Below are 26,244 nucleotides of genomic sequence, written 5' to 3'. Positions count from 1 at the left end.
TCACCATATTGGCCAGGCTGATCTCGAACTCCCAACCTCAGGTGATCTGCCTGCCTCGGCCTCCCAAAGTGCTGGGATTACAGACATGAGCCACTGCGCCCGGCCTAAACAACATTTAAAAAAAAATATTATATTTGCTGGGCGCGGTGGCTCACGCCTGTAATCCCAACACCTTGGGAGGCTGAGGCAGGCAGATAATGAGGTCAGGAGATCGAGACCATCCTGGCTAACATGGTGAAACCCCATCTCTATGAAAAATAAAAAAAATTAGCTGGACGTGGTGGCATGCACCTGTAGACCCAGCTACTCAGGAGGCTGAGGCATGAGAATCCCTTGAACCCAGGAGTGGGAGGTTGCAGTGAGCTGAGACTGCGCCACTGCACTCCAGCCTGGGTGACACAGCAAGACTCCGTCTCAAAAAAAAAACATTATATTGAATTAAATAAGAACTTTAAGATTTTAAAAAATCAAATACAAAAAAATCAACAGATGAGCCTAGATAAAAATATTCTCATAAAGCCAAAGGCACTGTATAAATAAAATGCAAGAGAAAAACTTGGAGAGTTGGTAACAAATATAATACACATAGAATTATTCTCCAAAATATATACAAGAGCCTTAAAAATAATATAGAAAAGATTCAAAAATAGTAATTTGTTTACAAAAAACCCATAAATATAGGATATATAAGCTCATTAGTAATCTGAAAAATGCATATTAAAATGACAGGGTTTTCACAGAAGTTAGATTGGCAAGAAGTCTAAAGTCTGACAACACCAAGTGTCAGCAAGGAAGCAGAGTGAGTGACAGTTTCATGTGCAGTACCACAGATGAAAGGAGGGAATTGTTCAAGCAGAGCTATGTTAAGGGCATGCAGACCATTCAGCCTTCTTCTGGATACTCTGAATCTTGTCTCTGGATGAAGCAAGACCACTGAAAAACTGTCCACTTGAACCCCAATGTTTTAATCTCCTGAAAGACTTCTCTTTGAATTCTCTTTTGCTGTCAGAAAGATCAGAGGATCTTTGAGAAAGATCAGAGGATTTTTGATAAGATCAAAAATCTGCAGCTCAGCTTCGATAATCTGGGACATTATAGGACCTGCATGTATTGAAAACTGACTTTGCTCAGTTACTGACCTGCTACTTTATAGTTTCCCTGATGTTGAGTTTTATCTATTTCTGTTTTTTCTATTTTAATTTCTGTTCCCTTATAAATCTCACAAAGTCCATTGTAAAACAAAGTGGGAATAAACAACTTGCCTGGGATCTGTTCGTTTCTTGTTACTCATGGAGAATGGAAGAGAATTATAAAGGTAAAGCTGGGGAAGAAGGAAAGAGAATGAGATCCTGTGCAACCTGGCTGCCATGAAGCTTGCAGACTCACCTGCCTAGAAAACTTGCATGCAAGGCCCCTGGGGGGAATGTCCCTTTAACCCTAAGAACAGGAGAGACGCTGTGGAGGAACACCCACATGTCCATGCTGACTCTGACAGGTCACCAAAAGTTTAGACATGCAATTTTTCATTAGATCACTGTAAATATTTCCTACTAATTCATAAAAAATGCATGTTCCCCTCCCATTGGCTAAAAGAAAAATTTAAAACAACAGAGAATCAATCAAGCAAATTACAATACAGAAAAGAAAAACTGCGCAGTCATTAAAACACTGGAAAAAAATGCCCTGGCTGTACTGTTTCTCAGCCTTCCTAATGATAGTACTTGTCCCTTCAGTTAGAAAATCCTCCTCAACATTTCCAGAAAACAGACGCGGGTGCTTTAGTTGTTTATTTTAACTCAGTTGCAGTTTCTCAAAAGGATCTTTTAATTTTAAAAACTTGATGTGGCTTAATTGTTTAAGACTGGATGGCACTTAGACTTTTTTGTTTTTTGTTTTGAGACAGGGTCTGGCTCTGTTGCCCGGGCTGTACCACAGTGGTATGATTCACAGCTCACCGCAGCCTTGAACTCCTGGACTGAAGCTCAAGTAATCCTCCAGTCTCGGCCTCTTAAGTAGGAGAACTACAAGTGTGCACCACCACAGCCAGATAATTCTTTTTTGTAGAGACCGGGTCTCACTATGTTGCCCAAGCTGGTCTTGAATTCCTGGATTCAAGCAGTCCTCCCACGTCGGCCTCCCAGAGTGCTGGGATTACAGGCATGAGCCACCGAGCCCAGCCCTAATTAGTTATTTTCTGAGTATGCCACTAACAAATGAAATGATTAAATAAGTCACACTTTCTAGGCCCATTTTTTGACCTTTATACAACACTGTCACTTGATTTTTGTAACATCAGAATAGGAACAATGATGCATCTCCACAGGCTGCAAAGACAGTGAGTAGACAGGAAGGGAGCAGGCTTATGGAGGAGCACAGGGACAAGTTCCCCATCTAGGCAATGCCTTCCTCAGACTGTGTCCTCACAGTCCTCACAGTGGGCAGTGGCGTGTCCTCTCCTGTGCTGCCTGCCCCTTGCTCATGCTGGCAGCCTAATTCTTCCTGAAAGCCCATCCACTGGACAGTCTGCCATGGTTTCTGCATGTGCTGACATCACCAAGTGTTATTTAACTGTACAGTAGTGCCAAGAATGTCTTCAGTGAACAGGCAGTTCCAGACATGCTCTTTCCTGGCCTTTTCCACTCTGCTCTGAGGCTCTGCTGAAAGGTCTCAGATCAGAAGTGTGACCTTCCACGTGGGTTCTTAGGGACTACTCCTTATTACCTCAAAAGCTACTTTATTCCAAGGATGCTGGGACAAGGGGACAAAGTAAATTTAGTTGGAACCTTCAATCTGACCTTCAGATAACACACTTTCCCTGAGAATCAAAGCCTGGGCCATCCATGAATTCAAACAAAGTCCCCCAAGGACAAATGCTGGACAAGGCTTACCTGGCTTAGAAACTTCAATCATACTGCCTGACCCTGGAGCTCAGAAGAAACATCAAGAATCCCGGAAACACAAGGGCCAAGTTTCCTGTGAAGGCACATCAGTTCTCAATGCTGTGAATAACAATGTTGGGTTTTAGACATGGTGGATAATTAAAAAGAACAAGGAGACATGGAGAACAGAGTTCAAAAACTAGGTTCCTGCAGCTGCTGGTTATATGATCTTGGGTAAGTCACTTCACCTCTCTAAACTTGTTTCCTTTTTCTTTTTCTTTTCTTTTTTTTTTTTTTTTTTTTTTGAGACAGGGTTTCTCTCTCTGTCACCCAGGCTGGAGTGCAGTGGCACGATCTCGGCTCACCGTCGCCTTCGCCTCCCCGGCTCAAGCAATATTTCAGAGTGCAGTCTACTACATTAACTGTACCTGAGGGTGGTGGTTTGAATATGTATCTTGTTATAACATCAAACTTCAGTTCATAAACTGAGGATTTTCAAGAATACTTTTTCAACCTTGTAACTAGAATTACTACTTAATTACTGAGTAGAAAACATAGTTATATATTATTAAAATGATTATTTGAATTATAATAGTGAATCTTATTTTATTTATTTATTTCTTTATTTATTTGAGACAAGTTCTCACTCTGTCACCCAGACTGGAGTGCAGTGTTGCCATCTTGGCTCACTGCAACCTCTGCCTCCCCGGCTCAAGTGATCCTCCCACCTCAGCCTCCCGAGTAGTTAGGCACCTGCCACCATACCTGGCTAATTATTTTTTAATTATTTGTAGAGACAAGGTCTTGCCATGTTGGCCAGGCTGGTCTCGAACTCCTGGGCTAGAGTGATCCACTCACCCTGCCTAGGTCGCCCAAAGTGCTGGGATTACAGGCGTCAGCCACGGCACCCAGCCTGATATTAATAATGTGAATCTTAATATCAAGGATGGGTTATCAAATCATTGACAAAGTTTCCAAGTCCATAAAATAAGAGTATGGTTCATTTACAAGCACTAAAGCAATGGAGTTCATTCTTCTTTAATAGCTAAATAATTGTATAATGATAATAAACATTATTTATACTTTATTTTGTATATCAGCTTATAAATTCTGATTCATTACAATTTTATTTTAATTTAGAAGGAATCATATTATGTCATTCTATGTTCCACTCCTAAAAAAAGTTATAGTTACTAAGTTGTATTAGGCCAATGCACCCACTTCAACACCTAGAAAAAAACTAGACAAATAATAACAGTTGTATTTTTTGTATTTTCAAAGATGTCGGAGAGTGGTAGAAGTAATGAGGATAACAGAAATTCAATTCTAGAGAGGAGGAGCCTTGCCTGGGCACCCTGAGGATTTCTAGCTTTTTCTTCACTAGGTCATTTACCATTTCTCCACATGGGCTGAACCTAGGCAGAGAGTACACTATTGAGTTGCCAGTGTAATTCAATAGGAAAAGATGATCTGTACAATAAATGATGCTGGTACAATTGAATATCTGAATGCTAGTACTAATGAAAAGAAACTGGGGATAGCCATATTAATTTCAGACAGAGCAGACTTTAAAGCAGGTTATCAGAGACATATGATATATACTAAACCAATCAGAAGCAGCCAACTAACTTACATAATTAGGGACTTTCCAATGGAATAGACCAAATGAGGAAACTGTACAACTGTAACCCATCAAATATTTTCTTTATTTCCACATTCACTCTGTAAAAACCTGTCCCTTATGCTTCTTTTGGTTTGGTGTTTCTTGATTTACAAATTGCTGTTCGCTCAAATAAACTCTCCAAAATTTTTCATCATGTCTGTTTTTCTTGTAAGAGGAGTATATAAGGGATCACTGGGTCAATGTGCATGATGGAGCCATTCTCTGGGATAGGGAAATTATATAAAATATTCTAACGTAATAATACTCTTTTTGCATCATTCTAAAAAAAGTGTTGGGTGGTTACCTACACAATGTTAAGAATATTCACCAATAGCATATTGTATATATAGATACACACACATATGCATATGTGTGTATACATACATATGGTACAGTATTCAGATTATTGCATTTGCAGGACGAATATGAATACATGCAGTACAAACATGTACATATGAACATTTGTGTACAAGCATTTGAGTATCTGTTTTCATTTCTCTTGCGTATATTTCTAGGAGTAGAATTGTTGAGCAAGATAGTAAAGTTATGTTTAACACTTTCAATCTGAACAATATTGCACTGTGTGAACATACTACAATTTGTTTATCCATTCATCCATCAGGGGACACATGGGTTGCTTTCACTTTTTGGCTTTTGTGAATAATGCTGCCATAAACATGGGTGTGAAAATATCTTTCAGACTCTGCTTTCAATTATTTTGGGTATATACTCAGAAGTGGAATTGCTAGATCATATAGTAATTCTAATTTTATGAGCAACTGCCATAATAGCTGCACCATTTTCCATAGCAGCTGTACCATTTTACATTCCTATCAACAATGCACAAGAGTTTCAACTTCTCCACGTCCTCAACTACACTTGATATTTTTTCTTTCTATCTCCTTTCTTTCTCCCTCCCTTCCTTCTTTTGATAGTAGCCATTCCATTGAGGATTAGGTGGTATCTCATTGTGGTTTTAATTTGCATTTCCTTAATAACTAGTGATGTTGACTATCTTTTCATATGCTTATGGGCCATCTGAATATCTTTTTTTTAATGTCTACTCAAGTCCTTGGCCCATTTTTTAATCAATTTGTTCATTTTGTTGTTGTTGAGTTTTAGGAGTTATCTATATATTCTGAATATTAATCTCTTATCAAATATGTGTTTTGCAACCACTTTTTCCCATTTTGTGTGTTGCCTTTTCATTCTGTTGATAGTGTCCTTTAAAAAACATAAAAGCGTTATAAATTTTGATAAAGTAAAATTTGTCTATTTTTTCTTTTGTGGCTTGTGCTTTTGGTGTCATATCCAAGAAATCATTACCAAATCCAATGTCATTAAGCTTTCCCCCTATGTTTTCCTCTAGGAGCTTTACAATCTTAACTCTTACATGTAGGCCTTTAATCCATGTTGAGTTACTTTGAGAACATGGTGTTAGGTAAAAATCCAACTTCATTCTTTTGCATGTCAATACCCAGTTTTCCCAGCATTTTTTTTTTCTTTTTTTGAGACAGAGTCTCACTCTGTTGCCCAAGCTGGAGTGCAGTGGCCCGGTCTCTGCTCACTGCAAACTCCGCCTCCAAGGTTCAAGTGATTCTCCTGTCTCAGCCTCCCGAGTAGCTGGGATTACAGGTATGTGCCGCCACACCCTCCAGCATCATTTTTTTAAGACTGTCCTTGCCATTAAATGGTCTTGGTTCCCGTGTCTAAAACCATTTACCCATATTTTTGAGGGCCTCTTGGCTTTCTATTCTTTTTCATTGTTCTATACATCTGTCTTTATAGCAGCACCACACTATTACACTATTATGATTTATAGCTTTGTAATAACTCTTGAAATCAGGAGGAGTGAAAGCAAGAGGTGCAAGACCTCCAATGTTGTTCTTTATTAAAATTATTTTGACTATCGGGGGTCCCTTTGGATTCCATAGAAGTTTTTGGATATATTTTTCTACTACTGCAAAAACATCTTTGGTATTTTGATAGAGATCGCATTGAACCTGTAGATTGCTTTGGGTAGTACTATATAATATCTTAACAATATTAAGTCTTCCTATCAATGTACATGAATGGATTTACACATCTCCATTTACTCTTTAATGCATTTCAGCAACATTTTGTAGTTTTCAGTGTACAAGTCTTTTGCCTCCTTGATGTATCTTTTTTGATGCTGAAATTGTTTTCTGAATTTCCTTTTAGGATTTTTTATTGTTAGTATATACAAACACAACTGATTTTTGTGTGTTGATTTTGTATTCTGCTCCTTTGCTGAGTCCATTTATTCTAACCATTTTTAGTGGATGGACTCTTTAGGGTTTTCTACATATAAAATCATATAAGAACAAAAAAAATTACTTCTGTCCAATCTCTATGCCTTTTATTTATTTTTTATTGCCTAATTGCTCAGGCTAGAACCTCCATATTATGCTGAATATAAACTTTCAGTCTTTTACCCGAGTACGACATTAGCTGTATATTTTTAATATATGGTTTTTATTACATTGACGTAGTTTCCTTCTATTTCTTACACATGTTGATTTATCACATGTGCATAGCTCATTATGAAAGAGTGTTGAAATATGTCAAATGGTTTCTCTTCATCAATTGACATCATGTTTTCATGTTTTTCCCTCCATTCTATTAATGTGATGTATTACATTAGGTGGCTTTCATATGTTGAGTCATCCTTGTATTACAGAAATAAACAGAAAAAATTCCTGCTTGGTCATGGTATATAATATTTTTTTCTTATTCCTGCTTGGTCATGGTATATAACCTTTTTTCTTTTTTTTTTTTTTTTTTTCTGAGACAGAATCTCGCTCTGTCGCCCAGGCTGGAGTGGAGTGCAGTGATGTGATCTCAGCTCACTGCAACCTCCACTGCCCAGGTTCAAGCGATTCCCCTGCCTCAGCCTCCTGAGTAGCTGGGATTACAAGCACACCCCATCAAACCTGGCTAATTTTTTTTATTTTTAGTAGAGATGGAGTTTCGCCATGTTGGCCAGGCTGGTCTCAAACTCCTGGCCTCAAGTGATCCACCTGCTTTGGCCTCCCAAAATGCTGAGATTACAGGCAGTAGCCACCATACCCAGCTGGTACACAATCTTTTCAACATGTTGCTGAACTCAGTTCGGTAGCATTTGTTGAAGATTGTTGCATTAGGGTTCATAAGGGATATTACTGTGCAGTTTCATTTTCATGTAGTATCTTTGTATGGCTGTGATATCAAAGTAATACTAACCTCACAGAACAAATTTGGAAGTGTTCCCTTCATTTTAATTTTTTGGAAGAGCCTAAAAAAGACTAATGTTAGTCGGTCTTTAAATGTTTGGTAGAATTCACCAAGGAAGGCATCAGGCCTGGGGCATTTCTTTGTCAAGAGTTTTTTTTTTTTTGATTACTGATGCAGTCTCCTTATTAATTAGGTACCTACATAATTTTCTATTTCTTCATGAGTCAGTATTGACTTATGTCAATGATATTGTGTTCCTAGATATTGAGCCATTTCATCCATGTTATCCAATTTGTTGTAGTAAGTTGTTCTTAGTACTTTCTTGTATTTTATTTCTGTAGAATCAGTATTTATATCCCTGTCTTCATTTCTGATTTTAGTAGTTTGAGTCATTTTCTTAGTCTAGTTAGCTAAGGGTTTGTCAATTTTGTTGTTGATCTTTTCAAACAACCAATTCTTGGTTTAGTTGATTTTCTCTATTGTTTTTCTATTCTTTAATTTGTTGTCTCTGCCCTACTCTTTATTTCCTTCCTTCTGATACCTTTGAGCTTAGTTCTTTTTATTTATTGTTTATTTATTTATTTATTTATGAGATGGAGTCTAGTTCTGTCACTGAGACTGGAGTGCAGTGGCATGATCTTGGCTCACTACAGCCTCCACCTCCCAGGTTCAAGTGATTCTCCCACTGCAGGCTCCTAAGCAGCTGAGATTACAGGCACCCACCACCACGCCTGGCTAATTTTTGTATTTTTAGTAGAGACAGGGTTTCACCATTTTGGCCAGGCTGGTCTTGAACTCCTGACTTGAAGTGATTCACCAGTCTTGGCCTCCCAAAGTGCTGGAATTACAGGCATAAGCCACTGCTCCCAGCCTTCAGTTAGCTCTTTTTCTGGGTCCTTAAGATGTAATGTTAGATAACTGATTTGAGATTTTTCTTCTTTTTAAAGGTAAGCACCTATAGCTATAAATATCCCCTTTAGCACAACTTTTGCTGCATCCCATAAGTTTCTGCATGTTTTGTTTCTGTTTTCAGTCATCTCTAAGTATTTTTCAATTTCCCTTGTGATTTTTTTCTTTTACTTATGGGTTGTTTAAAGGTATATTATTTAAATTATTTCCACAAATTTATAAATTTTCCAGTTTTCCTTTTATTATTATTTTCTAACTTCATACTGTTGTGGTCGTAGAATATACTTTGTATAATATCTATCTTTTAAAATCTATTGAGACTTAATTTGTGACCTAACATATGGTTTACCCTGGAGAATAACTAATGTGCATTTGAGAAGAATAGGTATTCTGTAGTAGTTGTTGTTGGATATAGTGCTGTGTACTACTTGATCCTAAAAGGGAGTATTGAAGCAAATTTTTAAATGTAGACCAGGTCTGGATAATCCCAGAGCAGACAAAGCCAGTTAGGCCCTAAAAATAACCTTAACCTTGATTGAACTGCAAAGATAATTTAACTTAGATGTCTGTTAAATCAAGTTGGCTTATTGTGTTTTTAAGTCCCGTGTTTCCTTACCTTCTGTCTGGTTGTTCTATCCATTATTGGAATGACATATTGAAGTTTCCAACTATTATAGTAGAACTGTCTATTTTACCCTTTAGTTCTGTCAATTTTCACTTCATTTATTTTGATGTTATCTTATTAGGTGCATAAATGTTCATTATTGCTACATCTTCTTGCTGTATTGAACTTTTATTAACATACAATATCCTTCTTTATCTCTTGTGACCTTTTTGATTTAAGGCCTATTTTGTCTGATGTTAGCATACAGTTGACCCATGAACAACATGGGTTTAAACTGCATGGGTCTGTTATATACGGAGTTTTTCCAACATATTGGAAAAGTTTTTGGAGATATGTGACAATTTGAAAAAAACTTGCAGATAAACCATGTGGCCTAGAAATACTGAAAAAATTAAGCAAAAGAGGTATGAAATAAATGTATAAAATATCTGAAGATACTAGTCTATTTTATCATTTACTATCCAGAAATACACAAATTTCCTATAAAAAGCTAAAATTTATTAAAACATACACAAATAAAGACTGTACATGGTACCATTAGCTGTCAAGAGAAATGTTAACAGACGTGAAGAGGTAGTATTAAATCATAATGGCATAAAATTACCTGTAGTATATACTATACTACTATAATAATTTCAGAGCCAAGTCCTGTTGCTATTGTGGTGAGCTGAAGTATCTGCTTAAAATATCATGTAAAGCTAATCATCTCTGTGTGAGCAGTTCATTTCTCCAGTAAACTGCATATGACAGTAAAGTAACCTCTTACAGTTTTCACATATTTTTCATCATTTTTAGTGCATTTCCATAAACACTGAATAACACTATTGGACCCATATGAAGTACCACTAGTGATGCTGCAAGTGCTCCCAAGAAGCAGCGAAAAGTCATGATATTACAAGAAAAAGATGGATTGCTTAATATGTACTTTAGATTGAGGTGTGCAGCTGTGGTTACCCACTGTTTCAAGATAATTGAATCCAGTGTAAGAACCACTGTAGAAAAAGAAAATTTATGAAGCTGTCACTGCAGCTGTGCCACAGGTGCAAAAACTTTGTACTTTCAGCAAAATACCTTGTAATCTCATATTGAAAATGCAGTTTTTATGTGGCTGCAGGATTGCCATAAGGCATACCTATAGACTCTAATGCAATCTGAGAAATAGTGAAGTTATATGACAACTTAAAGCAAAATAAATAAATAAATAAATAAAATAAAAAATAAAAAAATACCATGAAGGATTTAAAGCTAGAGAATTTAAAGCCAGCAAAGAACGGCTTGATAGTTTTAGAAAGATGTTTGGCTTTAGAAATTTCTAGGCTAGGCGCAGTGGCTCGTGCCTGTAATCCCAGCACTTTGGGAGGCAGAAGTGGACTCCTCCACTTCTTGAGCCCAAGAGTTCAAGACCAGTCTGGGCAACATGGCAAAACCCTGTCTCTACAAAAAAAATATATATATATATATTAGTCAGGTGTGGTGGCATGCCCCTGTAGTCCTAGCTGCTTGGGAAGCTGAGGTGGGAGGATTGTTTGAGCCAGGGAGATCGAGGCTGCAAGTAAGCTGTGATCATGCCACTGTACTCCAGCCTGGCTGACAGTGAGATGTTGTGTCAAAACAAGTAAACAATAAAAATTAAAAAGTCACAATAACAGAAGAATCTGCTTCTGCTAACCAAGACGCAGCAGACAAGTTCCGAGATGCCATTAAGAAAATCACTGAGGGTTCGGCGCAGTGGCTCACATCTGTAATCCCAGCACTTTGGGAAGTCAAGGCAGGCAGATTGCTTGAGCCCGGGAGTTCGAGACCAGCCTGGGCAACATGGCAAAACTCCATCTCTACTAAAAAATACAAAAATTAGCCGGGCATGGTGGCACATGCCTCTAGTCCCAGCTACTCGGGAGGCTGGGGTGAGAGGATCAATTGATCCCAGGAGGTCAAGTCTGCAGTGAGCCATGACCGCTCCACTGCACTCCAGCCTGGGTGACAGAGCAAGACCCTGTCTCAAAAAAAGGAAGAAAGAAAATCATTGAGGAGGAAGGATATCTGCTTGAACAGGTCTTTAATGTAGACAAAAGTGTCTTTGGGAAAAAAAAAAAGTGCCACAAAGGACATTTGTTACTAAGGAAGAGAAATGGACAACCAGATTAAAGGCAGGAAGGGAAAGGCTAACTCTACTTTGGTACAAATGCAGCTGGGTTTATGATTAGGTCTGCCTTTATCTATAAAACTGCTAACACCCAGCCTTGAAGAGAAAAGATAAACATCAGCTTCCAGTCTTTTGGTTGCACAATACAAAGGCCTGGACAGTGAGAAACATTTTTCTGGATAGGTTTCACCATGCTTTGTCCCTGAAGTCAGGACATACCTTTCTAGTAAGGGACTGCCTTTTGAAGCTCCTTTGATATTGAGCATGCCCCTGGCCACCCAGAACCCCAGCAGTTCAACACCAAAGACATCAAAGTGGTCTATGTGCCCCCAGACAGTGTCTCTAATTCAGCCTCTAGATGAGGAGGGCATAAGGAACTTTAAGGTTCATTACAATGGTACTCCATGGAAAAGATGGTTAATGCTATGGAAGAGAACCCTGATAGAACACCATGAAAGACTGGAAGGATGACACCACTGGCACTGAAGATGGCATGACTGTTACAGAAAAAGCCATAGAAGCCATTGACCCCAAAACAATAAATTCCTTCTGCAGAAAACTATATCCGGATGTTGTATATGACTTCACAGAATTTATGACAGAGCCAATCAAGGAAATCATGAAAGAGATCGTGGATATGGCAAAAAAAAAAAAAAAAGGTGGTGGAAGCAGGAGAGTAAAGATTTCAATACATGGATCTTGGAGAAATTCAAGATCTCATAGACTTCACAGCAGAGGAATTAACAGAAGATGACCTGACAGAGATGAGCACTTCCAAAACCCGACCATGAGGCATAAGACGTAGAAGAACGTACAAGAAACAATGTCGTAAAACAAACTGCCATTAGACAATCTGGCAGAAGGTTTCCAATTATTTGAGACTGCTTTTAACTTCTTTTATGACATGGACCCTTTTATAATACAGGTGCTGAAATCAAAACAAACAATAGGACTGTTACTGTATAGATACCTTTTTAGAAAAGCAAAAAGCATCAGACAGAAATTATGATGTAGTTCTGGAAAGTTATACCAGGTGTGTTTGCCTCTCCTGCCTCCCTTCCATCTCCTCCACTTCTTCTGCCTCTGCCACCCCTGAGAAAGCAAGACTGACTCCTCCTCTCCCTCCTCCTCATCAGCCTATTCAATGTGATGACAATGAGGATGAAGACCTTAATGATGATCCACTTCCACTTAATGAATAAACATTTTTATCTTCCTTACGATTTTCTTTTTTCTTTAGCTTACTTTATTGTAAGAATATAATATATAATACATATACATAATACATGTTAATCAGCTGTTTATGTTATTGGTAAGTCTTCTGGTCAATAGTATGCCACTAGTAGTTACATTTTGGGGGAGGCCAAAGTTATGTGCATGTGCATGTGTTTGTGTGTGTTTCTGTGTTGGGGGTCAGTGCCCCTAACCCACCACCAGTTGTTCAAGGATCAACTACACTCACTCCTGCTCTTTTTACAACTTGCATGGGATATCTCTTTTCATTCTTTCACTTTTAACCCATTAGTGTCTTCGGACACAGATTAGAACCTGAGTCTCTTGTAGACAGTACTGTTCAATCACATTTGGTTTTATTTAATCCATTCTGATTTTGATTGAAGAATTTAAGCCATTTACATTTAAAGTAATTACCAAAAATGAAGAATCTACATCTGTCATTGCGCTTTTGTTTTCTATGTCTTACAGCATTTTTGTCCCTCATTTCCTGAATTACAGTTCTTTTCTTTTTAGTAGATTTTTGCTAGTAAAATCTTTTAATTCCGTTCTCATTTCTTTTTATGTGTGTTCTCTACAGCTGTTTTGTTACATTTAACATCCTAAAGTCATAACACTATAAATTAAATTTATACTAGCTTAACCTCAATAACATACAAAAAACTCCGTTCCTACACAGCACCGTCCCCACCACTTTTTAAGTTATTGATGTCAAAAAATGACTTCTTTATACATTGTGTCCAGAGACACAAAACCTTTTTATGCATTAGTCTCTTAAATCATGTAAAAATCAAAAAGTGGAATTACTAACCAAAGTTACAGTAATACATCTTTGTATTATAACTCCCTGTGCATTTACCTTTATCAGATATCTTCATTTCTTTTATGGCATTAGTTTCTGTCTAGTGTCCTTTCATTTCAACCTAAAGGACTCTTTTCAGCTTTCTTGCACGGCAGGTCAACTGCTATCAAACTCCCTCAGCTTTTGTTTATCCAGTAATGTCTTAATTTCAGCCTCACTTTTGACAAAAAATTTTACCAAATACAGGATTGTTTGCTGACAGATTTGTTTTTCCCTTCAGCATTTTGAACATTTCAACCCACTGCCTTCTGGCCTCCAAGATCTGATAAGAAATCTGCTAATAACTTTATTGAGAATGGCTTGTATGTATGTATGTATGTTATGTATAAGCTGCTTCTTTCTTGCTGCTCTAAAACTTTGTCTTTGGCCTTTGACAGTTTGATTATAATGTGCCTCAGTGTGGGCCTCTTTGATTTTATCTTACTTGAAGTTTATTGTGTTTCTTCTAGGTTTATATTTATATATTTCATCAAATTTTAAAATGTTTCACCAATTATTTCTCCAAATTATCTCTATGCTTTCTCTATCTAGCACTCCGAACAATGCATATATTCATCCACTTGATGGTGTCCCACATGTCTCTTAGGCTTTCTTCATTTTTTTTTTTCAGACTTTTTTTTTGAGATGGAGTCTCGTTCTGTACCCCAGGCTGGAGCGCAGTGGCATCATCTTGGCTCACTGCAACCTCTGCCTCCTGGGTTCAAGCGATTCTCCTGCCTCAGCCTCCCAAATAGCTGGGATTACAGGCACACGCCACCACGCATGGCTAATTTTTGTACTTTTAGTAGAGACAGTTTCACCATGTTGGCCAGGCTAGTCTCAAACTCCTAACCTCAGGTGATCTGCCTGCCTCAGCCTCCCAAAGTGCTGGGATTATAGTCGTAAGCCACCGCGCTCAGCTTCAGTCTTTTTTATTTCTTTCCTTAAATTTGATTTCAATGACCCTATCTTCAAATTCACTCATTCTTCTGCTTGCTCAAGTATGCTTTTAAATCCTTCTAGCAAAGTTGTTGTACTTTTCAGCTCCAGAATTTGTTTTCTCTATCTTTATTGATGTTTCCATTTTGTTTATAGTTTTCTTGACTTTGTCCACATTATCTTTTAGCTTTTTAAACATCTTTAAGACAGTGTTTTAATTTGTCTGGTAAGCCCACAATCTGGTCTTTTTCAGGGACAGTTTCTTTTCTTTTTTGCTTTCAATTAGTCATACTTTCTTGTTTCTTTGTTCATCTTGTGATTTTTTTTGTTGTTGTTGAAAACTGGACATTTGAAATTTATGGTGTGGTATCTCTGGAGATCAGATTCTCCCCATTACCCAAGGTTTGCTAGGCTTTTTGTTCTCATTCATTTATTTTTAAAAAATAGTTACAGGGTGTCTGCATATGAAAGATTAGCCTGAGATGTAAACTTAAGCTCTTCTGAGGTCACTTCTGAGCCTGGACCTTTTCCTGGGCATGCGTGGCAACTTTCTAAATTCCTCTGTATACGTGGTTGCTAAAGGTCCCAGTCCTTACATTTCTGGTTCCGATAATGGAAAAAAAAAAAAAAAAGAAGAAGAAGAGAGAGAGAGAGAAATGAAAGGGAAAGCACGAAGTCTTTAAATCCTCAGGAATTTACTTCATCTAAAACATGGGTGCTAGAAAGAACCATTTCACTTTCTCCACCCTAGGCTCTGGGAATGGCTCAGAAATTTTGCCAAGGAAGGGGGGATGAGGGTCAGGGGGGAAGCAATTCATTAAATCAAAAGAGCATCTCTCCAGTGAATAAGGGGAAGGACTTGCAACAATGGCAATGAGTTACAATAGCCGCTCACCTCTGTGTTTACACCTCCGTGTCTGCACCTCCACGATCAGAAGGAGCAATCAGTGACTAGAGCACAGTTGCCCAATATTTGCAGGACAGGGTCCTCAATGCCTATCCTGGCTTCAGCAAGCTGCTTCAGGAACACATACAAAGCTGCTGGCATGGGTGATGGGTAGCCACTACCATGCTCAGAGCTAAAATTAACCACACGTAACCACAATTTGCCACACAAGCCTTCCTACAGGAACAGCTTTTGAGGTCAGTACTGGAGGTTTGTTCTGACACAAGGGGGGCCTATTATTAGTTGTCTCTTTCGTTGGTTCACCTCTGGTAAACACGTGGCCTATGTTTAGCTTGGAATTCTCACTGAAGCTGTCAGCTTCTTCTTGCTTTTCATCAAAATCTCGTTTTTGAGTGCCCTTAGATTTGACCTTTCCTGTACACTCATTCAAATAAGGTCAGTTCATTAGCAGAGCTTTTGACCTCTTGATTTTATGAATTGTTTTCCCCACTTGGTGAAATCTCTGAGCCATGCCCCAGAGGCTAAGGTGGAGAGAGTGGAATGATTATTTCTAGGAACCGTGTTTGAGGAGAAGGGTGCTGGATAGGGATGGTAGGAAGGTGCTGGTCTTCTAGGCTTTCCTCTTCTGGCTTGGAACCTCCACACTACTAAGTCTAAGTAAGGGTAACTGGGCCCCTATATTCTCAGGATACCATGCCTGAGATAGAGCCTGTATCATGTGAATGGGGTCTGGGTGGAAGGGAGTCCGGGATTTCTCCTCAGCTGTACTAACCTGCAATTTAGCCTCTTAAACAACTTGCAGGAGATGTATAAGAAATACTAGCAGCCTGCCCCTCCCATGTAGATGCCACTGCCCTCAAATGGGAGCTGGGAGGCAAGGGAGCTCTGTTTTCTTGGCTGCACCCACTTAGAGTTTGTCATATTGACCTGGGAGGAAGACGGGAGGGCACTGATTGTGGTTCAAATACCACAGACTCTCACTGTTCCTAATGACTTTTAGTAGATTTTTCTTGAATAAGTAGTGCTTAGTTGCTGTATGCCCTAAGAACCACTTCCAAAGACCTATATAATTTTTTTTTGCATGGATGAACCTTTTTTTAAAAAAAAAATAGCACTTCAAATAAATTAAAAGGGACAACCATCAGGTGTTCAAATTGTGAAGAAATAGTTGAAAACCTAGAGAGACTCCAAGCCGCAGTCTTCTAACCTCATTCTTTGTCCAATGACAAAAACCCACGCATCTCAGTACTCCCACTCAATTTTTTCCCTACTGAGGAGGGAAGCAATTGCAAACAGGAGACCAGAGAGAGGAGAAAGCTGCATCTGACTGGAATGAACATTGCCACGTACTTGCTAATATGGGTTTCACTTTACAACCAAATGAATTCTTTCAAATATAAAAAAGGGGAGAGGGAAGCTGCATGTTTTTAAAAATTGAAATTATTTAGGGATAAAACACTAACTCTAGTGTCTTTAATAGGCAACAGCATTTTTCCCCCCGAAGTCAAACACCATCCCCAGCTGAGCCTTTGTGCTACAAACTTTTTAGAAGACATTACCTAAACTTTATTAAAAGAACAAGTCTAAATATAGACACTGGACTAGCCTAGTCTGTATTTTCTTTTTTTCTTTTTTATTTATTATTTATTTATATATTTATTTTTGAGACGGAGTGTCACTCTGTCGCCCAGGCTGGAGTGCAGTGGCGTGATCTCGGCTCACTGCAAGCTCCGCCTCTCGGGTTCACAACATTCTCCTGCCTCAGTCTACCAAGTAGCTGGGACCATAGGCGCCCACCACCAAGCCTGGCTAATTTTTTTGTATTTTTAGTAGAGACGGGGTTTCACCGTGTTAGCCAGGATGGTCTCGATCTCCTGACCTTGTGATCCACCTTCCTTGGCCTCCCAAAGTGCTGAGATTACAGGCGTGAGCCACTGTGCCCGGACTTCTAGTCTGTATTTTCAAGTCTACAATCTTCATCTGAAGCATTGCATCAGGAACCCCCGTGAGTCTGCATGTTTTCAAGTTCACAGTACATGGAACCAGTTTTTCTTTTTAGTTTTTTCCTCACTCAGAGCAGCCATACACAGTGGCCATTGACACCAGAACCTCATGCCAGGCCTTTTCCTATGAGGCCTGGCTGGAGCTGCCCATGGTTTCTCCTTAAAGAGAATGCATGCTGTCATGCTCAGTGGATGGGAAAAAAGCAACAAAATAAGCACCCAGTTCACGTTTCATCAGATCCATTCAGATTCTCTACATTCCAAACCTGCTGCTAAATGCTATTTGTCCACTTCGTGTGTGTTGAACAGTTTGTGGCCTTGGAGTCGGTCTCAATTCAAAGAACAGCTGTTGGACACCCCAAAGGTTGATGCAATAGCAGCCCCAGCAGGGCTACTCACAAAGACCAATTTTTGGATATGATGCAGCAAGTAGGGGGTCACAGGCCAGTTGCTGGGCATCAATGCAGTCCTCCTTTCGGTAGGCCAAACATCGTCGAATAAACGCCTTTACTTCAGGTGTTACTACTCATTTTGGTGGGAACTGCACTTCAGCAGCTTTAAGAATAGTATTCTCTTGTAGGATGTCTTGCTGAGACTGGTTATAGCCAAAAGGCTTCCCTCCAGAAAGACACTGATAGAAGATCACACCCACCGACCACACAATTTTATTTGAGATCTTTGGTGGTTCTTTCTCAGCCACAAAACTCTGGTGGTAAATTGCAATAAGTGCCAGCACCTTGTGATGTCAGCTCCATGCCACCCACTGAATTATAGCTATCATCATCCGTGATCTTCGAAAGACCAAGCTCTGTAATTTTTATCTCTCCACACACTGTACCATTTACTAAAAGAATATTCCCTGGTTTGAGGTCATAGTGTATGATGGGAGGTTTTATTTTATTTAGGTACTTTAAAGCATTTACAGTCTGCATGATAATGGACCGGGCCTCTTTCTCTGACATTAATTTGTGCTGTTTCAGATAGAAGTTTAGATCATTTCCCTCACAGTATTCTAACACTGTACAAAACGAGTCAGTATCCAGTGAAAAGTAATCATACAACTTAATTATTCTGGGATGATCCAGTTCTTTATGAATCCAGTTTCCCTACATGCATGCTTGTGGTAATTCTCCTTTTTCTCATCTCTCCAGTTTTTATTTAACTGGTGAATTTCCACAGCTACGTATCTTTGCTCTGTTAGTTCAAATGCCTTGTAAACTTTACTGAAACCTCCTCTATCCAAAAGATGTAACAACAAATATCTGTCATTTAGCGTTGGATGATCTTTAAATTGTGAGTTATCTTCATTATGTATCCTTTTTAGTTCCCCGATACGTAGATTTCTAACCCTTTCTAGCCTTTCCAGCTCTGCCTGGATCTCTGCTTCCTCCTTTTTAAGATGACCTAACCGGAGTTTGAAGATTTCTTCTTGTTCATGGTATTCTGCTAATGTTAACGTTTTATTTTCAGCTCCATTGGTCTTGCTTTTCCGCTGTTTCTGCTCACTGGTTGCAGGAGGGTCCTGACCCATGGCAGGAGGTTCCCGCTTTGCTAACAGTTTCCGTTGTCTATCTCTTCCCTCTGTGAATTTATCCTTTTCTGATGCTTGATAAGATTCTGAAAAGCATAACCATCTGCCCATTGTTCAGTAAACGAGGCCCCATGTCGGACAGTAGTAAAGTGGCCCCATCTCAAGCGGTCTTGCATGCTCTTATCTCTACATGCCATCTTCTCTTTTTGACTTTTCTATGAGGACTTTCTTGCTCATTGTCACAAATCTATTTAATCATCCTTGTATCTCTGTAGCATCTTTTGCTGTTCATCAATCTGCTGTGTCAAATCACAGTTGGCTCTTAATAAATCATCTATTCTTCCCTCCTTCTTAAGTCAGAATTCTTACTGTTTTCTAGTGCAGATATTTTTTCTATTGTGAGGTCGGACTGGGTCTGTCTGTGCCAGATGGAGATCTGTTTTTGGGAGCTGCAGAAATGCTCTGTGTTGCCAGATCCCATAGATGAGGGACTGTTTTGCTGAGCTGAAACAGAAGTGAAGCAGAGGCCAGCTCCCCTTTGTGCCAGCTGCTCTGGGTCAAGACGAGGTTTTGTTAGCATTGCTGACATGAGGCTGTTGGCAGAGCAGACTGCTCCTCCGTTGCCTCCTTTGCAGTGCTGCCATCTAAACCACAGAGGGGCTGTTCTACTTGTCACAGTAAGGGATTGGATAAGGAATGTTGCGGTGAGGATCATGCAACTGGTGCAACACTTCTGCCAGGGCTGGTTCCTGGCCCGCTCCCCCAGCAAACTCAAAGTAATCACTAATTTTACATCCCCCAGCAGTGCCTTTCCCTTGGCTAGTTTCATGTGGTTCGGCTTTTCTTTTCCACTTTCACTGGTCATTCTGCTTTTTCTCGGGAGTCTCTACTTCTTTATCACTCAAGGATCCCATGCTGCACAAGCTCTGGTTGGAAGACTCACTATTAAGTGGTCCCTTTTGTTAAATCTGATGTACTCTCCTTCATTTTGCCTTTTGTTTCCTGATTTTCCAACTCTTGAATATTTCCCATTCTGTTTTGCATGTATTTATTTCTTCTTGCATATTTATTGTTTTTTCCTCTTCTAGTTTTCCTTACTAATACCTACTCTAGTAAACCTGGCCTCCAATAATTCCTGCCGTCGTGGGTCCAGGCTATGCAACTCTTCCATCATTTCTGGCTGGCAGAGCGTCTCCCGGGACTAAAGGTGCTCTGGGATCCCAAAGACCTACATAATTTTAATCAGTTATGCTCACTTCACTAAGAAGTAGGTCTACAGAGGTCCTCATGCTGCCATTGTGGAAGTCATGGTAACTTTTTATATTTATTGCCCCACTAGAAAATAAGTTCTATAAAAGCACAGAGTTTTGTCTGTTTCATTTAGAAATAACTCCTAAGCAACTATAAAAATGACATACCTATTGGTTGGAAGAATATATTTAGGATTTCCTTGGTTCTTATTTAACTCTCAGAATAACCCCACAAAGTAGGTACTACTGCCATTCGCATTTAGAGAGGAAGAAACTGAGGTTTTCAGTAGTTAAATTACCTGTCCAGTCACATATTTGTTAAGTGTGGTGGATGTATATGCAGGCCTCACTGACTCCAAAGTCCATGCTCTTGAACAGTGTGCTTTACTGTGGACCGCTCACACCCCAGTCCAGCTCTTACTAGACGGCCTTTAACAACTCTTCAATCACATTCAAGAGCCTCACTCCGCAGTACAGACAGCTGCAGAGGGTCAGTTCTTCTGGAATTAAGGCCTGCACATTTTACTGAACAAACCTGGCCACTTACACAGGGAGCTTTCCTCAAAGAAAGCAACAAAGGCAACCACAGCCAACCCACTGCTCAGTGTCAGTCCCTACCCTTACTCCCTCTTCAACCCTGACCCTGGAGCACAGCCTATCCTCAAAGGCCTTTACCTACATCCAGGACAGGCTTGAAAACACAAGACGCTAATGGATTCCAATGACAGTCATTTGGAGTTTTGGATCCCATCTACTATAAGCTAATCTCACCTTCTTTTCTCTGTAACTACCAAATACCACTGAACTCCCCTCAAACCAATTCCAATTCCAAAGTGCACAAACTACCTCTCCAGTTCTCTGCCCAGAACCAGTTCTATGCCCAGAACCAGTTCTCCAAAGGATAAAGGCTAAAGACTGGAGCCTCAGTAATCAGCTCCCTCAGAGGCTGGAGACAACATAAGCCCCCCATAAGGGGCTATGCCTTCCCCTCCCGGTGTCGTCAGAGGCCCAACTCATCACATTGCTGAATTTAGTGTCCCATGAGCCACTGTAGACACTCGGTAGCAATCATTCCAAAAGTTGTAATAAGTTGGTGCTGCTCAAATTAATCTCTCCCTGGAGGCCTTGCCCCTTCACAGTCACAAAGGACATGGTCTGGAGTGGTCTTAAATAACAGCCTTGTCTACATAGAAAGCTACCACAAACTGCGTATCAATTTCACTTGTGAACACAAAAAAAAAATTTAAATAAAGCTGAAAACGAGAACAACAATTAAAGTGTCATCTCCATGACTGTTTTCCCAGGTTGCAAAATACATCAACTTGGAAAAACTATATATATATTAAACAAAAATGAAAAAAAATTCAGAAAACAATCTAAAAGAAATGATCCTTCCTCTCAGTTCATTTGAAGTGCAAAGTCTGACATTTCTACAAAGGGCATGATGCTTTGTGATAATCTCTTCACTGAACTGTGTACCATGAGAATCTTCAGTGGTAAATATATATTTATTAAATACATATTAATAAAATGTCTCTGTTATATTCATTATAATAATATAGTCAAGATCAGGGGTGTCCAATCTTGATCAGGGGTGTCCAGTCTTTTGTCTTCCGTGGGTCACAATGGAAGGAAGAAATGTCTTTGGCCACATATAAAGTACATTAACACTAACGATAGGTGATGAGCTAAAAAAAAATAAAATTACACAAAAAAAGCTCACAATGTTTTAAGAAAATTTACAAATTTGTGTTGGGCTGCATTCAAAGTCATTCTGGGCAACATGCAGCCCATGGGCCACAGGTTAGACAAGCCTGATCAAGATGTTTACATGTTCTAAAAAATACCTAGAATTAAATAAATGTGCAGTCTATGTGAAGGAAACTATAAAACTTGGTCAAGATGTTTACATGTTCTAAAAAACATACAGAATTAAATGTGCAGGCTATGTGAAGGAAACTATAAAAGTTTATTGAATGACAGCTTAAAAAATGCAAACAGTAGCTGGGCACGGTGGCTCACACCTGTAATCTCAGCACTTTGGGAGGCCGAGGTGGGCCAATCACGAGGTCAAGGGATCAAGACCATCCTGGCCAACATGGTGAAGCCCTGTCTCTACTAAAAATACAAAAATTAGCTGGTCATGGTGGCACGTGCCTGTAGTCCCAGCTGCTCGGGAGGCTGAGGCAGAAGAATTGCTTGAACCTGGGAGGCGGAGGTTGCAGTGATCCAAGATTGCGCCACTGCCCTCCAGCCTGGTGACAGAGCGAGACTCTGTCTCCAAAAAAAAAAAAAAAGCAAATAACAACAGGAACTAATCATTTTTTTTAACAAAAAAAGAAACGTATTATGTCACAACATTCCAAACAAATTCTCAACGCTCTGTATTTTCAAATCTTCTGTACTGCAGCTAGAACAAATGTAAATTTTATGTGAAATAATGAGGGGGGTCAAGAATTTTGTGAAGATACAGACTAAAGCTTGACTAGAGATGTGTCTTTATTTATTTATTTTTTGGTTGTTTTTTGAGACAGAGTCTCGCTCTGTCGCCCAGGCTGGAGTGCAGAGGCACGATCTCGGCTCACTGCAACCTCCATCTCCTGGTTTCAAGCGATTCTTGTGTCTTAGCCTCCTGAGTACCTAGGGCTACAGGCACATGCCACCATGCCTGGCTAATTTTTGTATTTTTAGTAGAGAGAAGGTTTCACCATGTTGGCCAGGCTGGTCTTGAACTCCTGACCTAAGGCGATCCACCCACCTCGGCCTCCCAAATTGCTAGGATTACAGACGTGAGCCACCATACCAGGGCAAAGATGCATCTTTAATGGCTAGAATAAACTAAGTATTTTAGAGTCTGAAAAAAAATATGTAAAGGCCTAAGATGATGTAAGAATTCAGTAGATGATAATGGTGGCTATGTCAGTTTTCCAGAAAAATGGAACCAATAAGAAGATGTATATATAGAAAGAGCTTTATGATAAGGAATTGGCTCACCTGATTATGGAGGCTAGCAAGTCCCAAGATCTGCAGGTTGAGTTAGCAAACTCGGGGCCCAGGAGGACTGAGAGTGTTATTCCAGGCTGAAGGCTCGAGACCCAGGAAAAGCTAATGTTTCAATTGAGTCTAAAGGCAGGAAAAACCTGATATCCAGTTTGAAGGTCACTGGTAGGAATTCTTACTCACGAGTGTTGGCATTTTTGTTCTATTCAGGCCTTCAATCAGTTGGATGAGTCCCACCCACTCTCATCTGCTTTACTTAGTCTACTGATTTAAATGTTAATCTCATCCAATACCCTCTCACAGATATACCGAGAAGAATGTTAGACCAAGCATCTGGGCACCCCATGACCCAGTCAAGTTGACATATAAAATTAACCATCACAGTGACATTTCAAAGTAGAGAGAAATAGGTCTATTTAATAAATGGCGTTGGGGTAAGTGGTTCTCTCTGTAGATTACATGGTACGTGTAAATGTTTACCTCACATAATAAATATACTTGATATGGAAATATAAAATTTAAACTACCAAAGCATTTAAAAATTATAATGAGCATTTATAATCTTAATGTTAAGACTGCATACCAATTGCAGATGCAAAAAATTATTTTAAATTTTTTTTTTTTTTTTTTCAGACGGAGTCTCCCTCTGTAGCCCAGGCTGGAGTGGAGTGGCGCGATCTCGGCTCACCACAAGCTCCACCTCTCCGGTTCACACCATTCTCCTGCCTCAGCCTCCTGAGTAGTTGGGACTATAGGTGGCCACCACCACCACGCCCGGCTGATTTTTTTTTTTTTTTTTTTTTTTTTTTTTAGTAGAGACGGGGTTTCACCATGTTAGCCAGGATGGTCTCGATCTCCTGACCTCGTGATCCGCCTGCCTTGGCCTCCCAAAGTGCTGGGATTACAGACGTGAGCCACCGCACCCAGCCAAAATTACTTAAAAGCTTGAAGTAATTTGAAAACTTAAAAAAAATATATTCCCATAGACAAATGTTAAAGTATACCTCCCAGAAATGAGAAAGACTATCCTGTTGATATGTTGTTCATAAAGTGAAAAAAGCAATAGTTTCCATTGTTCCTGTAAAAAGGTAAACTATGTACTTAGATTTGTAAGAGCACATGAACCAAGAAAATATCTTAATAATCTTCCATGACTAGCTATTATAAAATGAGCACCTCAATTAAAGTGAGCCTAGTGATACAAGCCAACATTAAGAAAGTGAGGGGTAATTATTTTTAAATTGTTCAATGTCTGTAGAAAATTTAGAAACTAAAATGTTTAAGAAATATTTTATCATATCAGTAAGGTTGGAATTTTTTTAACAAAAAAAAAGAACAGCACCCACTGTGACAATGGTGGGCGCACATTTCCAAATTTTTTCTTTTGTTTTTGAGACAGGCACTTACTCTATCACCTAAGCTAGAGTGCAGTGACACAATCACAGCCCACTGCAGCCTAAACTTCCCAGGCTTAGGTGATTCTCCTACCTCAGCCTCCAAAGTTAACTGAGATCATGAGTGTGCACCACCACACCCGGCTAATTTTGTGTATTTTCTGTAGAGACAGGGTTTCACCATATTGCCCAGGCTGGTCCTGAACTCCTAGGCTCAAGCATTCTTCCCACCTCGGCCTCCCAAAGTGCTGGGATTAGAGGCATGAGCCACCCCACCCAGCCGTCACATTTCCAAACTTTGAATGGGAATGAAATCCATACAGACCTCCTGGAGTCAGTTTCATTAGAACTGAAAATAAACTCACCCCTATTATCCAGAGAGTAGACTCTGAGAAATTAATTTGAAGACGACAACTTGGTTGCCCTGTGTCTGCAGGTGAAAAAAAAAAAAAAAAAGGGAGAGAAAACTTGGACAAGTGTAGAAAGGTATATGCTCAAAGGTGTTCCTCCATAATGTTCATTTGTAAGAGTAAAAATATGGGAAGCTACCTAAAAGTGAGCCATTGATAGGATGTAGATAAAATATTGTTGATCCAGCAGAGAAATTTTAAGTAGTCGTAAAAATGATCAGGTAAGGGTAGAAAAACTAACATGGAAAACTGGTAATCGCGTATTGTAAATGAGTTCACCATATATATTGTATTTCCATTGTGTAAGTGTGTGTGTGTATCCTAAAAGGACACTGAAATATAAGAAGTAATATAAACCAAAAGTCCTGATAAAACTATCACGACACACAGATAACAGAAAGTATTATTTTCCCCACTAATTTTCTCATATAAATAAGTGGAAAAACACATTTTCAGAGAGTGTAACCCTATGACTTCTGTGGTAAAGTCATGTCAGTGATTTTAATGTCTATTTTCTGAGTATTATTTCCTCATCATTACCTACTAAACTAACTCCATGTTGTTTCATGGTTAAAGTTTTTCACAGCCTTTGATAGCATCTGACTGTTCTTCTAAAGTTATTGACGTTCAGGTACGTTTTTCATCACTACCACTAACATTACCAGTTTGAAAACTTAGGTAACTTTTCTATAGGAACTTTAAAATATTTTTAACTGTAATAACGTCACAATAATGTCTGTACAAATCACCAAATCATCTGAGAAAACTAAAAACCATACGTAATAGTAGTATCAATTCATCTACAGTTAATTTCCTGTGGATGAGCTGATACTACTATTTATTTCTCTTTAGAAGCAATTAAAAATACAACTTAAAACTCTCCAGCTATGCCTGGATCTAACTCCAGGCAACAAATCTCTTATGATTTTGTACATATTCTAGCATTTGATTAATATTCTGACCATATTTCTTGATTTGTAATACTCAAATGCCCATAAAACTCCAGTGTATTATAAATTCTCTACAGGCACATATATATTGGTTACAGTGCATGGAAAAAGGCCCAGACAGAACTAAAAACCAAGTTACTTTAGGGAAGTGAACCAATATGTGGGTGAGGTGGGTTGAAGAGAACTCATCTGTCAAATGCCAAAGAAGACTTATTCTTCCAGTAATGGCAGCTGGTGCAGACATCAGCATAGGGGAATCTAGGCCTGAGAAAGCTAAGGAAGTCTCACTATGTCATGGGCACCAGACATGGCTGCCAAGCTTCTCCAAGTTCG

The 26,244-nt window shown here is 39.2% G+C and overlaps 1 protein-coding gene and 1 pseudogene across 9 annotated transcripts in view; both read right to left on the bottom strand.

The window, feature by feature from the left end:
• Positions 1 to 26,244, bottom strand: part of ZNF248 (zinc finger protein 248) — a 73,165-nt gene that overhangs the window by 15,906 nt on the left and 31,015 nt on the right. For 4 of the 9 annotated variants that reach the window (XR_010135232.1, XR_010135226.1, XR_010135229.1 and 1 more), the window contains 2 exons: positions 2,889 to 2,999; positions 1,773 to 2,748 (listed from right to left, as the gene is read on the bottom strand). The gene's annotated coding sequence lies outside the window, so the exon portion shown is untranslated. Of the gene's footprint in view, positions 1 to 1,772; positions 2,749 to 2,888; positions 3,000 to 26,244 lie in introns of those variants that run through there. The other 5 variants (XR_010135231.1, XR_010135227.1, XR_010135228.1 and 2 more) reach the window with 2 other exon arrangements.
• LOC134759216 (serine/threonine-protein kinase tousled-like 2) lies at positions 3,007 to 19,521 on the bottom strand (annotated as a pseudogene).

This window comes from Gorilla gorilla, chromosome 8 (genome assembly GCF_029281585.2).
Source record: "Gorilla gorilla gorilla isolate KB3781 chromosome 8, NHGRI_mGorGor1-v2.1_pri, whole genome shotgun sequence".
Classification (NCBI taxonomy): domain Eukaryota; kingdom Metazoa; phylum Chordata; class Mammalia; order Primates; family Hominidae; genus Gorilla; species Gorilla gorilla.
The sequence above is the reverse complement of the archived record's forward strand: the minus strand, read 5'-3'. Positions and strand labels throughout refer to the sequence as shown.